Source organism: Heptranchias perlo, chromosome 3 (assembly GCF_035084215.1).
Source record: "Heptranchias perlo isolate sHepPer1 chromosome 3, sHepPer1.hap1, whole genome shotgun sequence".
NCBI lineage: Eukaryota > Metazoa > Chordata > Chondrichthyes > Hexanchiformes > Hexanchidae > Heptranchias > Heptranchias perlo.
This window is the reverse complement of record NC_090327.1, coordinates 55971856-55988381: the sequence shown is the minus strand read 5'-3', so window position 1 is coordinate 55988381 and position 16526 is coordinate 55971856. Positions and strand designations below refer to the sequence as shown.

General features: G+C 42.1%; 1 protein-coding gene across 1 annotated transcript in view; it reads right to left on the bottom strand.

Moving 5' to 3' along the window:
* The window catches only part of trappc9 (trafficking protein particle complex subunit 9), an 838299-nt gene that overhangs the window by 58282 nt on the left and 763491 nt on the right, over positions 1–16526 (bottom strand). The window lies entirely within an intron of this gene.

Sequence of the window (16526 nt, the reverse complement as noted above, 5' to 3'; positions counted from 1 at the left end):
TGAACATGAAGATTTACCAGCAGTTATTTTCGGACGAAGGAGGAGAGATGGAATTAAAAATGATCATCTCTGTAACTTGCCTTATCTTAGTCACTTACATATCAGTTCAATACAACATATCCATTGCATAATTGTCCGAAACACAAAATTGGATATTACATGATATTTATTAGGTGGCCTGTTAATAGAGAATTGTTCAAGATGGGACTGGGTTGTGCAGCAGGTTATCATACTGTCCTTTTATCTTGGCAACATGGACTTAAATGTAGCCCAGACAACTACCATCTGTAAGGTTCCAATGCAAATAAGGTTGGGCAGTCTCAACTGAGTTCCTCAATGGGCATGGGCCTGCAAAACAAAATGGCCTCTAATTTGGCACTAAACCATTCAGGAAAACCACAAGGACGGATAGAGTAGGCAATGAAAATGTCACACTGATGCAGCTTGGGGTGTTCTTCAGAGGTTGAGGTAATGCACATTGATGAGGTGATGTAGAAGGAGCCTCACTCTGCACTTAACCTGAGCTACACCTGTCCCAAGTGTGATTGATGCTGACACTGTAGTGAAAAGTAGAGAAGTGCTATATTTCCCAGCACTGACATCCTTCGCCTTAATCGGTGCAAAACTAGAAAATATTTCATCAAAGGTGCATTTGCTTAGACACAGATAAATTTTCAGATCTTCTATATGGTCTGTTTAATTAAAATGATTGGATATTTGCTTGCTCCAATTATGAGATTCCACTTTTAGGCTTAGCATTATTATTTTTTATCTATTTTATTTTCAAGTAAACATATCTAGAAAGGAAAGCTGCCAAACTGCAACCTACTCCCTCACTAAAAAAACTAATCAGAAGTACCTAGTTTACACAGTTTGTTCCAGCAGGACATTGCGAAACCTCGATTAAAACAGTAGACCAATACCAAATGGAATCAACAAGACAGCAATCAGGTACAAGTAATAACACTATTTACTTTGAATTTTTGCTACCGGGCAATCTCACTGCATGTCAATGTTCGAGATACCTTCTTCGGACTGGAACAATATTTACAGTGCAACACCTCCAGAGTTATTGTGCTAGGAAATGACGAGTCTTTGCACTAGTAGGAGCAGATTGCCAGTGTTTACATCATCAATTTCACTCTAGAATTAAATCCATGCCAGACTCACTTTGGCACAAAACAGACAGTATAAACATAATTTAAAGGCAGAACCTGGTTCACAAGGAAAGTATTTTTAATATTCCTTTAGACTGAGAAATTCAAATATTAGGTGGCATTGATTAAATCAAAATATCTTTACAATTAGGGCATACCCATAACAGCTTTAGGACTACATTGGATTCCCAGAGAGCCCAAGATCGAATACCAGCCTCAATTTTATTATAATTTTAACTCAATACCAGTTCAAACTCAAGTAGGTGTCAGTATAACAGAAAGAAAACATTAATATCAGCAATAGCAGGATCAGTATTAGTAGACCAGTAATGAAAGTATCACTGACTAATATTTACTTATTGTGATGATTAAATCAATCCATTTTTCATAAACACGTGTATTTATTGGATTACTAGCTTCACAATTATCAGATATTTGCTTAGCCAGATGCTGCATTTTTCAATTTATCTGAAGTGGGATGTAAATCAATATCTCATATTCCATAGCCGTAATTAGCTTCTCTGTAAGGCAGGCTTTGACTATCTATGAATTCAGCTGACTTCATGCTACCTAGTGAATTTATGGATGGCAAAAATAGCTTTAATCTCCCAAGAGGAACATTAAACTAAGATTGTGTCACTATATGTCTATGTGCGAATGGACCACACTAAATAGATTGATATAGCTTTATACATATAGAAGGGGGATCCCTAAATCTAATCATTTCATGCCAATGTAGAATGCAAGGGTAAAAATCAGCGAAGTGCACTGTGACTAAGTAAAGCAAAGACGAACACAGTAGTAAAAAATCAACTAAAAAATTAACTACAAAAATTATAGTACATAAGAACATAAGAAATAGGAGCAGGAGTAGGCCATACGCCCCCCTCGAGTCTGCTCCGCCATTCAATAAGATCATGGCTGATCTTCGACCTCAACTCCACTTTCCCATCTGATCCCCATAGAACCAAAAATCTATCGATCTCAGTCTTGAATATACCAACAGCACTCTGGGGTACAGAATTCCAAATACTCACGACCCTCTCAGTGAAGAAATTCCTCCTCATCTCAGTCCTAATTGGCCGACCCCTTATCCTGAGACTATGTCCCTCGTTTTAGACTCTCCAGCCAGGGGAAATATCCTCTCAGCATCTACCCTGTCAAGCACCTTCAGAATCCTATATGTTTCAATGAGATCATCTCTCAATCTTCTAAACTCGAGAGAGTAGAGGCCCATTCTACTCAATCTTTTCTCATAGGTCATCCCAGGAATCAATCTAATGAACCTTTGTTGTACCACCTCTAAGGCAAGTATATCCTTCCTTGGGTAAGGAGACCAAAACTGTATACAGTACTCCAGGTGTGGTCTCACCAAAGCCCTGCACAAATGCAGCAAGACTTCTTTACTCTTGTACTCTAACAACCTTGCAATAAAGGTGAACATACCACTTGCCTTCTTAATTGCTTGCTGTACCTGCATGCTAACTTTCTGTGTTTCATGTACAAGAACAGCCAAATCCCTCTGAACACCAACATTTAATAGTTTCTCACCATTTAAAAAAATGTTCTGTTTTTCTGTTCTTCCTACCAAAGTGAATAACATCACATTATTCCCCATCTGCCACCTTCTTGCCCACTCCCTTAACCTGTCTATGTCCCTTTGCAGACTCTTTGCGTCCTCCTCACAACTTACTTTCCCACCTAGCTTTGTATCTTCAGCAAACTTGGATTTATTACACTCTGTCCCATCATCCAAGTCATTAATATAGATTGTAAATAGCTGAGGCCCAAGCACCGATCCCTGCAGCACTCCACTAGTTACAACCTGCCATCCCAAAAATGACCCATTTATTCCTACTCTCTGTTTTCTGTCTGTTAGCCAATCCTCAATCCATGCGAATATATTACCCCTAACCCCATGAGCCCTAATCTTGCATAACACCTTGTCGAATGCCTTTTGAAAATACAAATATACTACATCCACTGGTTCCCCCTTTTCTACCATGCTAGTTACATCCTCAAAAACTCTAATAGATTTGTCAAATACCATTTCCCTTTCATAAAATCATGTTGACTCTGCCTAATTATTTTATGATTTTCTAAGTGCCCTGTTACTACATCCTTAATAACAGATTCCAGCATTTTCCCTACTACTGATGTTGGGCTAACTGGCCTATGGTTCCCTGTTTTCTCTCTTCCTCCTTTCTTGAATAGTAGGGTTACATTTGCTACCTTTCAATCCATGGGGACCGTTCTAGAATCTAGGGAATTCAGGAAGATCAAAACCAATGCATCCACTATCTCTGCAGCCACCTCTTTCAAAATCCTAGGGTGTAGGCCAACAGGTCCAGGGGATTTGTCAGCTTTCAGTCCCATTAATCCATCTAATACTTTTTGTTTACTAATCTTAATCACTTTAAGTTCCTCCCTCTCATTAGGCCCTTGGTTCCCCACTATTTTCAGTATTTTTTTTGTGTCTTCTACTGTGAAGATAGATATAAAATATTTGTTTAACATCTCTGCCATTTCCTTATTCCCCATTACAATTTCTCCTGTCTCCGCCTCTAAGGGTCCCTCGTTTACTTTCGCTAATCTCTCAGCACACCTCTTGACTCATTGCCACAGTACGGAGCTGTACAGATTTAATCCCCTAATACACTCAGCATCGAATGCTATCTGCATCAAGTGAAACTGCAACATTTCTCCATGGTGAAGGTGGAAAATGTATAGGGGTCCCCTTCTTGTGTGGTACCTAATGTCTCCTGATAGTGGGCTAAATGGGCCAATTACAAATATTTGCACTTAGGCTGTTTGCCTGCCTGACCTCTCAGTAATAAAAATGTAAATCCAAGCAGATCTTAGAATAAAAATACATTTCAAAAAATTATAGATTAAAAATAAATAGTTAATTAAAATGAGTGTGTTTAACCCCATTATGCTGACTTCCTGCTGACATATTGTAGTAAGAGACTGCAATAGTTTATTAGACAGACTCTTCCATGGACAGTTTCAAAGTTGCTAAATATCAGCCGATAGCAGGCACATTGAACTAAGGATAGGTGCTTCTAAACATTTTCAAAATGGGTAAAATGCACACGCAGAGGTGAGCTCAATGGCACCTGAATTTGGATTTGAACTCAGACTCTCTGAAGGAGAATCCAGTGCTTGTCCAATAGAATTACAGAATCTTCAAAGCAAAATAATCTAGAAACGTCAACAAAATGCTCTCCAAAAGAGAAAGTATTGTGAGCAGTTAAAAATTCCTAATTAAACATTGCCATTGTTTTTGTGCTGCATATTCCTGCGACAAAATTTTTTATAGCAACATTTTAAATACTTTTAATTTGCTGCAGATTTGTTTTAGGGTCTTTTAAAAGAAAAGACTTGCATTTATATGGCACATTTCACGATCTCAGGACTTCCCAAATCGCTGTACAGCAAATTAAGTACTTTGAAGTTTAGTCATTGTTGTAATATAGGCAAATACAGCAGCCAATTTGCATACAGCAAGGTCTCAAGGTCTCAGAGGTGAGGGTGGTACCACTGAGCTAAAACTAATGCCTTTTAAGGCACAATTTGCTAGACCAGAAGATTACAGACACGGTTTATGTACATTCAGAATAAAATAAAAGTTGCTAAAAAGACACACACAGATTGCATAACACCAGAGGGGAAAAATACTATTTTTAACTTGCTAGTTTTGATTGGCGATGTACTCACTGCATTCTGATGATGTCAGCATGTTGCAATTTAAAATCCGTAATTTGAACAGGAAACGGACAATGTTGATTTGAAATTAAACTGAAGCTGGCTTTTAGTGCTTTCACCGTGTTACTGTCGTACAGAACTCTTAATTCTGTATAAATGATTTTAGTGGCGGTAATGTAACTATAAATATAACAAACAAACAAGAATGTAGTCTAATAACATTCAACACAGTGGAGGATGTTGATAGCATTTTTCCAGACAATCTTGTCATAGCTTTTCCAGGTGGGAGAAAGTTATTTGACAGTCCATTACATTATTATAGCAACGTTGGAAAGATAAATTTGTTTAGGAAAAAACAGAAGGTTATAAAATTAAAACATTCGTACAGAAAGCTGAAATATTGGAGAGCCTCAGTAAGTTGGAGCTCCAAAGTGGAAGAATATTGTTTTTCATTCAGATGGTGAGTTCCAAATTTCAACTGTGCTGCCACATGGCTAAGTGCTGAGAGAGAGGAAGAGAGAGAGAGAAAGACAGATGACCTGTGCAAGCACCCAAAAAAAATTTCTACTTGCTGGCTATATAATGAAGCAGTCCTTGCCCGCATACAGCAAGACCTGGACAACATCCAGGCTTGGGCTGATAAATGGCAAGTAACATTCACACCAGACAAGTGCCAGGCAATGACCATCTCCAACAAGAGAGCGTCTAACCACCTCCCCCTGACATTCAACGGCATTATCATCGCCGAATCCCCCACCATCAACATCCTGGGGATCACCATTGACCAGAAACTTAACTGGACCAGCCATATAAATACTGTGGCTACAAGAGCAGGTCAGAGGCGAGGTATTCTGCGGCAAGTGACTCACCTGCTGACTCCCCAAAGCCTTTCCACCATCCACAAGGCACAAGTCAGGAGTGTGATGGAATACTCTCCACTTGCCTGGATGAGTGCAGCTCCAACAACACTCAAGAAGCTCGACACCATCCAGGACAAAGCAGCCCGCTTGATTGGCACCCCTTCCACCACCCTAAACATTCACTCCCTTCACCGCTGGCGCACCGTGGCTGCAGTGTGTACCATCCACAGGATGCACTGCATCAACTCGCCAAGGCTTCTTCAACAGCACCTCTGATACCCGCGACCTCTACCACCTAGAAGGACAAGGGCAGCAGGCACATGGGAGCAACACCACATGCACCTTCCCCTCCATGTCACACACTATCCCGACTTGGAAATATATCGCCGTTCCTTCATTGTCGCTGGGTCAAAATCCTGGAACTCCCTACCTAACAGCACTGTGGGAGAACCTTCACCACACGGACTGCAGCGGTTCAAGGTGGCGGCTCACCACCACCTTCTCAAGGGCAATTAGGGATGGGCAATAAATGCCGGCCTTGCCAGCGACGCTCACATCCCACGAACGAATAAAAAAAAAGTGCAGAGTTGGTGGAGGCTCGGAAGATAATCTCTGTTGGTTACAGAATTCACAAATCATGGAAGTTTATGACAGGAGAAAGAGTGTAGAAAGGTAAACATATATATTCCATAGAAAAAGAGCAAAATGTAATTTGGCACATCCTTAATGTTTCCCTCAGTAAAAAATTATTAATTCTGTATCAACTTAAATCTTTGTTCTGATGAAAGGTCATCGACCTGAAACATTAACACTGTTTCTCTCTCCGTAGATGCTGCCTGACCTGCTTAGTATTTCCAGCATTTTCTGATTTATTTTAAATATTTGTTATAGCTAGATCAGAGGCCAAGTGTAAAAGCAGATTTTCATAGTTTGATAGCAGAGTACACTTATGCTTATCAGTAAATGAACTGTAACAAGAGCTCATTTTGATCTTTTATATTAAAAAAATCGAATTGTTCAATACTTTTGTGTTTTACTTATATCTCAACAATATGTTGTGATAAAGTCTCAAATTAATAAACTCAGTGTTTTCTTAAAGTTCTTCCGTGACTCCTGTGCCAATCTCACTGTAGTATGTCAATTGATCAGTATCTCGTCATAATTAAAGTTAACATGATTTTTTCTTTCACCCTCTCTAAGATAGAGACTTTCTAGTTACTTCACATTGTCCAGCCATGCACGTCAGCAAATTTCTTCGTACTTGATTGAGCCTTTAATTTATTTAATTACTGCAGTTTTTCCTTGTGGTTTCACTTTCCTTGTTTCGATTCCTTCTGAACTTAACTCACTACTGAGCCTCTGTACTTTGTCCTCTCTTTTTTTTCTCTCTTGACCCTAGCCTTCCCTTTATTTTGGGATACAGTTTCATATGCACCAGCAATTGTTTAGACCAGTGATTTTTAGAATAGAGTCCTGAGGCAACTAGAAACTCACTCCCCCTCACCTGAAGCTCATGGCTTCTATTCACAAGAGGAACACAGAGAGTGAGTGATTTAAACACACTTAGAGATAGATACATATAGGAACAGAGTGAACTGGAAGCACCAAACAAAAAAAAGTGAGTAACCCTGGTCAAGAAGACTATTTGAATGTATGGGATATCACAATCTGATTCTCACCTGACTTCTGCACATTCACACTCTCCAGCAAGTCACTGGGAATCATAGCTGATTTTTTCCCCTTTTCTAGATTTCAGTATTGAGGCCTTTTGTAGCACAGTTACTGTCACCTTGACTGAGATCAGCTAACTCAACACATACCAGTCTAAGCGTGGGACCTTCCTGTTCTACCTGGCTCACTTCCACACTGAGTAGTGCCTTTCCCAATTGTGCTGTGGAAAAAATCCTTGGTGCCTGTTGATTAGCTAATGTTAAATGTCTTGTAAGCTTAAAGTTAAGCTGTCAGGATTCTTTATTCAATAATCCTTCAATTTTGCATCATATTTTGCTATATTTCTGTTGAATGAGTTCTACGTTTCAACACTTACAGCCAAATATAGAACTGATACAGAACACACAAAAACACATGACTGCAGGCAAGTGTTGAAGCATGTAGGCAAAGCAGTTAGAAATGCAAAAAGATTGGATGGATCATCAGTTAATACGAGCACAGTAACTTTAAGCCTATTGTAAATGATTTCACTGAACTGGCCATTTGAAATACGAAGTGCATGATCTCCAGTTTCCTGCAGAGTCAAATACAACTTCATCAGAAGAAAATAGAAAACGCTACCTGTCCTTTATTCTCACGCTATCATTCTGTAATTTTTTTGCTGGAGCTGCACTTTCATATTCATAAAATAAATACTTTCCTCTGAAATCTTAAGACGGTACATTAGCAACCACACAGGTTTCAGATGGAGAAACATTGGTTCTGTTCCCAGTCAATACTATATCAATGCCTTAAGACAGAAATACATGCACTGAATAGGTATGCCCTGAGTGAACCAGGACTGGTGGAATAGTAAATTACTTCCACTTGTTTTAAGCAAGGACCCTGCTGTTTGAAGAAAGAAATTGCAAAAAAAAGCTCTTATTTTATCGTTCTTAGCAGCCTAATCCATTGCAATGGTTACCATAAGATACAATCATTGCCACAAACATAAAAAACAGTATTAGCACGAAACAGCTGTCGAACTGAAACTTTTTACTCCGACTTTAAGAAGGTGAGTGACAGACAGCTCAAAAGATACATGGCAATACCAGCTTCCTCACCAAAATGTAGACACCTGTCACTGATGGGAACTTGCTCGATACCTACACGTTTTATTTCAAAATATTAAGTGTGGCCTTCCTTCCAGCTGTCAAGATTTAAGTTCTGGAAAATATGATGCACATGTGTAACAAGTTTCCAGCTTCAGTCCCAGTGTAGAAACAGAAACTGGAGAGCAGCCAACTTATTGGTTATCATAGTTGTACTAGGCTGACCTTGCAGGACTTCTTGAGGTTGACCCTCATTACTTATGCAAGGTGAACTCCTGATCCCTTTTGCGCAGGATGCTGGTAGTTTGCCAAAGCATTGTGGGAGAGGTGGGGGGAATGAAATTGTGCAAAAACTAAGGAGTGTTTTTCAATCAAAATTTAAAACATCCTTGGGACTGTTTACTGTAGATTTTTTTGTATAGATTACATAGATAGAGCCTTTCCGATTGGAAACAAATTAGAGACAAGTGAGACTTGTCAAATGCAACTGCTCTGCCTTCTATAAAATGAATGGTAATGCTGAACCTCATCGGTTTCAATGGCATTATCCAGTTATATAGAAAACAAAATCATTCCCAGTAATAATTAACAAAATGGAACAACAGAAAAATGTCCGAACACAACAACCTAATTTGAGCAACATACTCGAAGAGCACAACAGATACAAACTACATCAAAATACACAAGGACATTCTCTCAGAAACCTGGCAGCAAGTTTCTCTTCCAAGAACATCCATTTTAAGGACATCATCTCTTTAGCACCTGAACAGAACCCTACAGAAGTACCAAGAAACATTGGACATGATTTTTACTTGAACCTGGGAAGAGAGTGGGCGGGTAGATTTTTGCGTGGGTAGATTTTTGCGTGGGAGACACAGAAATGAAACGATCGGGTCGGAATCTACGATCACAACTCAATTTGTAGAATCATAGAAGGTTACAGCACGGCTCGGTCCATCGAGTCCGCGCCAGCTCTATGCATGAGCAATCCCTATCCCCGTAGCCCTGCACATTTTATTGCTTCAAGTACTTAGTCAGTTCCCTTTTGAAGGCCATGATTGAATCTGCCTCCACCACTCCCTTAGGCAGTGCATTCCAGATCCTAACCACTCGCTGTGTAAGAAAGTTTTTCCGCATATCACTTTTGGTTCTTTTGTCAATCACCTTAAATCTATGCCCTCTGGTTCTTGACCCTTTCACCAACGGGAACAGTTTCTCTCTATCTACTCTGTCCAGACGCTTCATGATTTTGAACACCTCTATCAAATCTCCTCTCAAACCTTCTCTGTTCTAAGGAGAACAATCCCAACTTCTCCAGTCTACCCACGTAATTTAAATCCCTCATCCCTGGTTTAATTCCAGTAAATCTCCTCTGCACCCTCTCTAAGGCCTTCACATCCTTCCTAAAGTGCGGTGCCCAGAACTGGACACAATACTCCAGTTGTGGCCGAAGCAGTGTTTTATAAAGGTTCATCATGACTTCCTTGCTTTTGTACTCTATGCCTCTATTTATAAAGCCCAGGACCCTGTATGCTTTTTTAACCGCTTTCTCAACCTGCCCTGCCACCTTCAATGATTTGTGCACTCATACCCCCAGATCCCTCTGTTCCTCTTCCCCTTTTAAAATTGTGCCCTCTAGTTTATATTGCCTCTCCTCATTTTTCCAACCGAAATGCATCACTGATAGAGAATTATTAGCTGTCACTGGGACTGATAGAGATGTGTAATAAAAAAGCTAATTGTTGCTAGACTAGATGTTAGGCTATTGCGCAATATGGCGCCAGGGGGAGAAACTATTGTCAGCAGTCAAGCTGTGTATGTGCAGATTCTCTTGCTTTGGCAAAAGTCTGCCCTTCGTCCAATCAGGACGCGACAGTGAATGACTCAGCTGTTGTAAAACCCAGGGGACCAATCACAGCATGAAAACTCATATCACCTGATGTCGGTAAGCCAATGGTATGTGAACTGTACAGGGAATACTGTATTCTAAACTTCTTTTGTTCGTTCGTTGATGATTGCCACCATGACTGAAGTACTGTAATAAAGTTCACCAGAAGTTACCACCGGACTCAGAACCTTTTTTTTAATGAGGTCTAACAATCACCTCGCATTTTTCTGCCACATGTCCTCCCATGCCACCAGACTGTCTATATCCTCTTGAAGTCCATCACTATCCTCCTCACTGTTCACTATCCTTCAAAATTTTGTGTCATCTGTAAATTTGGAAATTGTGCCCTGTACACCCAAGTCCAAGCCATTAATACATGTCAAGAAAACAGTGGTCCCAGCACCGACCCCTGGGGAACACCACTGTACACCTCCCTCCAGTCAGAAAAGCAACCATTCACCACTACTCTCTGTTTCCTGTCATTTAGCCAATTCTGTATCCATGTTGCTATTGCCCCCTTTATTCCATGGGCCACAATCTTAATAACAAGCCTACCTTGTGGCACTTTATCAAACACTTTTTGAAAATCCATATACACCACATCAACTGCATTGCCCCCATCTACCCTCTCCGTTACCTCACTGAAGGCAATTATTTTTGCTTCTGGGTTTCGAGTCTCCAAGTTGTACAGTGGGGGTACTGCGCACCTGCATGACATGATCTGAAGTCCAGTATTTAAAGAGCCAATGCAAAAATGGACTTTGGAGGAGAAAGAAAGAAATGAAGCCATGGATTCCAAGAGAGCAAAGGCACAGATGCCTCACTTGAAGTACTGCTGGTGCAGTGAAAATCAGGAGGGAGCTAACTTACCCCAACAATGGGAGGAAGAAACCTAGTTCTGCCACCAAGGCGTGGCTTGAGGTGGCAGAAGAGGTGAGCAGCAACAGCATTGTGCTTAGGTCTTGGTTGCAGTGCAGGAAGTGCTTTAATGATCTAACCAAGTCAGGAAAAGTGAGTACAGTTGCTGATTCACCTATATCCTGTAGTGTACAATAACCTCCACCTCCCCCCCCCCCCACCCACAACTCCCCACCTCACTCTGTCTTGGCAACCATATTCCATCACATTACTCCTCACACCAACTTAAGTTTCAGCAGCAACCATCCTTCACTTTCTATGCACTCTCTCACCTCTCCATTTATGCATCCACCCCAGCCACTCACCCCAATCCTTATGTTATGTAATATGTCTCATAGTCACCATACTCAGGTTTCTCATAGTTCAGTCATTGATGAAATCATGTATGTGAAAGAGTTTAAGTTCTGTCACCAGACATATGCGGGTCCCAAGTCTCTCTAGCATCTATGGATAGGGATCCAGATGTCCCATTTGTGTCCATGGCGTCCTCCTCTGCATCTGTCAGCTAGACTATTTCCTGATGCATCTGTCAGATAGTCACCCTCACCCAATGCACTGTATCCATCGGGTGAATACGTCAGCTTCAGTCACTCACAGGTCTGTTCTTTCGCCCCTTGTAGGAGAAGAGAGTGCAAAAAGCAAGGGAGAGGGCGAGGACTATCGTTGGCCCTCCACAAATAGTCCAGCTGACAGATGCAGAGGAGGACGCCATGGACACAAATGGGACATCTGGATCCCTATCCATCGGAGCTAGAGACTTGGGACCCGCATATGTCTGGTGACAGAACTTAAATTCTTTCACATACATGATTTCATCAATGACTGAACTGAGAAACCGGAGTATGGTGATTGGCAAGATTATTACTTTGCCATGACAAATTCATATCACTTTCTTTTGTCTTCCAGGGCCTTCACGCATACAAGAAGAATGTGCGGAGATCGATGACACCGATTCCTCAGAGGACGTCATTCCCTCTGAGAGTGCACCATCAGAGGACATACAGCCATGCACCAGCACAGATACTGGCACTTTGACTAACAGGACCCACTGGCTAGTTGGGTTGTCACCTGGTGATTCACAACTCACAAGTGAGCACAAGCAGACACTGGTGGCAGGGGCAGCTGTGGAGAGTCCGCATCGGAGGGTGCACACTTCTCCAAGCTCTGCTCATCTAGACACAGATACTGAACCCCGGGGGCCATAGTTGAGAATGAGAGGTAAAGCTGCACCTTTGCGAGGTACTGGAAAATGTGCCACGTATACTCTCCACAATAACGGAGAGGATGGGGGAGTCCAACTCTAACATTACTGGATTGATGTTGCAGGTAATTGCTAGAATGTCTGCCATGGAGAGTGGCCGCCTCCATGGAGCTTCAAGCACGGCTCTCAAATGAGCCTTAAACAGGATGACGGATACCTTATCCATGGCCTTACTACATGACACATTTGTTCACCAAGCTGCTGTCCAGCAGAGTGGTGGGAGTGACATGGCACTGGCCGGGAGAGGGATGATGGCAGAAGGGGAAACGGAAGTGGGAATTCCACTCAAAGCACTCTCACGTCTCACTCATTGCCCCCTCCCTACCCCATCCCATCCCCCAACCAGTACTCAAAATGCTGCCTCCTCTTCCGATGGCCAAGTCTACCCCTGCACAGGGACAGGTGGAGCATTCTTTGGCGGGGCCCTCACGGGCTCCAAAATCCAGAGGTCGTAGGCCAAAAGCATCGTAGCAGTCAGTGTAGGGATCTGAGCAGCCTACCGCTACATCTGCTGAAGCCACAGGGGATGCACCACATAAAAGCAGTAGGAAACGTAAGTTTAAGCAATTGTAGTCCACCAAGGGTTTGCGCAAGGATGTTTGAAGAAATGTTATGTTGTTAAGTTTCCTTTTTTTAAAAATATATATTGGCACATAAAATGTATTGATTGGCACCACTTCCATGTCTTGGCCATCACTGCATCCCGAGTGTTAAGTTGCCCCACACCATGATGATTCTGGAGACCCTCGCTGGCACCTTCAGACCCATCCAGCACCTGTAGCACATCTTCAACATGCTGATGGCTTGTTCAATGACACACCTGGTGGCCATGTGGCTCTGGTTGTAGCGCTCTTACGCCTCATTGGTGGGTTCCTCACAGTTGTCATGAGCCATGTTTGCAGGGGGTATCCCTTGTCTCCAACGAGCCAGCCCTTAAATCTGTCTCCTGTTTGGAAGAGGTCTGGAATGTTGGACTGGCGCAAAATTAACACATCATGAAGCTGCCAGAGAATCTGGCGCACACCTGCACGGATCTCTTCTTGTGGTAGCACACCAGTTGTGCATTGATGGAGTGATAGCCCTTTCAGTTTATGAAGACACCTGGCTAATGTGGTGGTCCTCAGACTGCCATTTGTGTGCAATCGATTGCATCCTGCACCTGTGGGAAGCCAGCCAGAGAGGCGAAACCCACTGCCCGCTCGTTCTGGCTGTTGTCGTCGCTGGGGAGGTTCACGTAATTGGATGTTCTGACAAACAGCCCACCCTGCCTTATACACTTATACGCAGACAGCTGACACACCCTGGAGATGTCACCAGTGGTGCCCTGGAAGGATCCACAGAGGCAAAGAAATTGAGAGCAGTGGTTACTTTTACTGTGGCGGGCAATTTGTCACCAACAGGTCCAGCAGGGAGCAGCTCTTCCTCAAGGAGGCTGCAGATGTCTGCGATCACTTGCCGACTCAATCTGAGCATTACTAGACACTGCTCCTCAGTGAGGTCCAGGAAGCTCAGCCACAGCCTGTGTACCCTCTTACGTGGGTAGTGCCTCCTGCGATCTCGGCCCCTCCTTTGGTTACCTCGCTGCTGTTCTCCAGATCCCTGTTGTGCACCTCTGTCTTGTGCACCAGCAGGTCCCAACACAGCACGGAGTGGCTGCCGTGGATGGTCACTTTCCTTCTCCTCAGATGTCCTCTGGAATACATCTATTGTGGCCCCCATCCTGATCTTGCCAGTTTAAGAGGCTCCAAAGTTTTGCTAAAGCTGTCTCAACACAAGAACTCTCAGTCTCAACACAAGAACTCTCAGTCTCAACACAAGAACTCTCAGCCAAACATTTGCCTGAGAGAACTGAGAAACCAGCTGCAATACCTCAGCTTGTACTGAGATGGGTCAATCACAGGTTTAAAAGCCTAAATCAACTTTGGCTGAATCTCGCCTCCATTTCACTAGCGAGATTCAGAACCCCAGGAAACCCATGCAGGAGACGTTAAATTTGTTTCTGTTTAAGACTCAATTAAAAAATATCCACCTGAATTACCTCAACAATCTTAACTGACATGCTAAGTACCTACCCATTGGGGACGCGACTTTTGGGTTTCGGCTGCACTTGCGCACATTCAAGCGCACCCACATTAAACCCGGAAGTGGACGTGTTGCAGCCGGATTGTGGTGGCACTACAAAAATCAAGGATTTTCATTACTCACCCACCTGCCCCCAATCCACCCATTCTTGAGATTAAAATTCCCCCCCATTAAATCTGAGGCAAAAACCATCGATCCTGGCCTCATCCTTACGTCACATGGGAGAAAAATTACATTTCTGCTGAGACAATACAGTGAATATCCAGGAAGCAGTTGGTGCAGCCTCCATTTACTGCCATGTAAACCAACAGAGAGTAAATAGCTGTTCAATCACATTTTCCTTTCTGGGGGCAAGGTGAGGAAGGAGATGGGTGTTAGAAAAATGACATTTTTTCTTTTGTTCTGTTTAAATCATGTTTGTGGTATAAACAATATTGGAATAATGTATCACTTTATACTGTCTGTATTTTATTTATAATTATTCTCTGCCAGTGATCACTCTGGCCGCTTGCCAGTCATTCAATTGCTAATGCTGGCTTTATGTGCTGAAATATATTTTCATTAAGTTAATAATCTAGGGAAAAATATTGAGCCACAGAATCATTATACTTAATGGGCAGATGATGAACTTCAAATCAAGCCAATACATTTTCTGACTGGTTAGTTTTAGGACCAAATGTCAAAATTTAGCTCAATCCCCATAAGCCTGCAGCCAGCCAACCAATCACAGTATATAAAACACATCACAGGAGTGTGTCTTCATTTCCCTGTAAGACCAAGATAGCATAGTCACCTAGTTGACAATTGGCAAAAAAATGTACAAACAAAAAAGTAAGACTGTAATAACAGAAACACATGCTATGATAACTTGGTCACTGCCACTTTCGTGACAACACTCACATTGTGCAAGTGATATCCTTCTTCCATTAAAGTGATCCTGGGGGAAGCAGTGTTCAGACAGACACACATGATCTTTATGTGCTGTTATTTTCAGTTTACCTTCTCCCTTCTGTGCTCCATGCCAAGGCCAAGGACAGACTCACAATTCTCAATGGTATAAGGGAGGGAATCCAGTGCTGTGCTTCCAGCTTTAACTGGCGACCCAATGGCAGTTTGGCTAGTCCGATAACGCCATTGGTTCTCCACAGGTGAAATCATTTATGTTATATTGAGCGCAGCGCAGATTCCCCAGAATGATATCAGGGCTTAAACGCTTAAATTATGAGGACAGGATACTTAAAACTTGGTTTGTATTCCCTTGAGTAGAAGATTAATGGGTGATCTAATTGACGTCTTTAAAATGATCAAGGGATTCAATAGGATATAGAAAAACTATTTCCTCTGGTGGGGGAATCCAGAACAAGGGGAATAATCTTAAAATTAGAGTTGGAGTGAAATCAGGAAGCACATTTTCAAACAAAGGGTAATGGAAATGTGGAACTCTCTCCCCCCAAAAGGCTGTAGACGCTGGGTCAATTGAAATTTTCAAGATTGAGATCGATAGATTTTTTATTTGGTAAGGGTATGAAGGGATATGGATCAAAGGTGCGTAAGTGAAGTTGAGGTACAGATCATCCAATATCTAATTGAATGGCAGGACAGGCTCCAGGGACTGAATGGCCTACTCCAGTTTCTATCCTCCTATGTTCCTATGCTGTCAACTACGGGAGTACCAGATGTCTACACTTAATGCCACTCCACTATATACAGTACACTTTCCACTCTTAGAATGACAATGAGGAAGAAGCAAAACTGGAGTCGCAAACACAAGAAAGTGAACTGCAGTAGTATGAAGATGGAGACATATACACATGTACATTCTGAAGGACAGGGAGTAAATTGAACCATGAAACATGCCTAACTGGATCGACACAGGCGCAGCTCATTAGA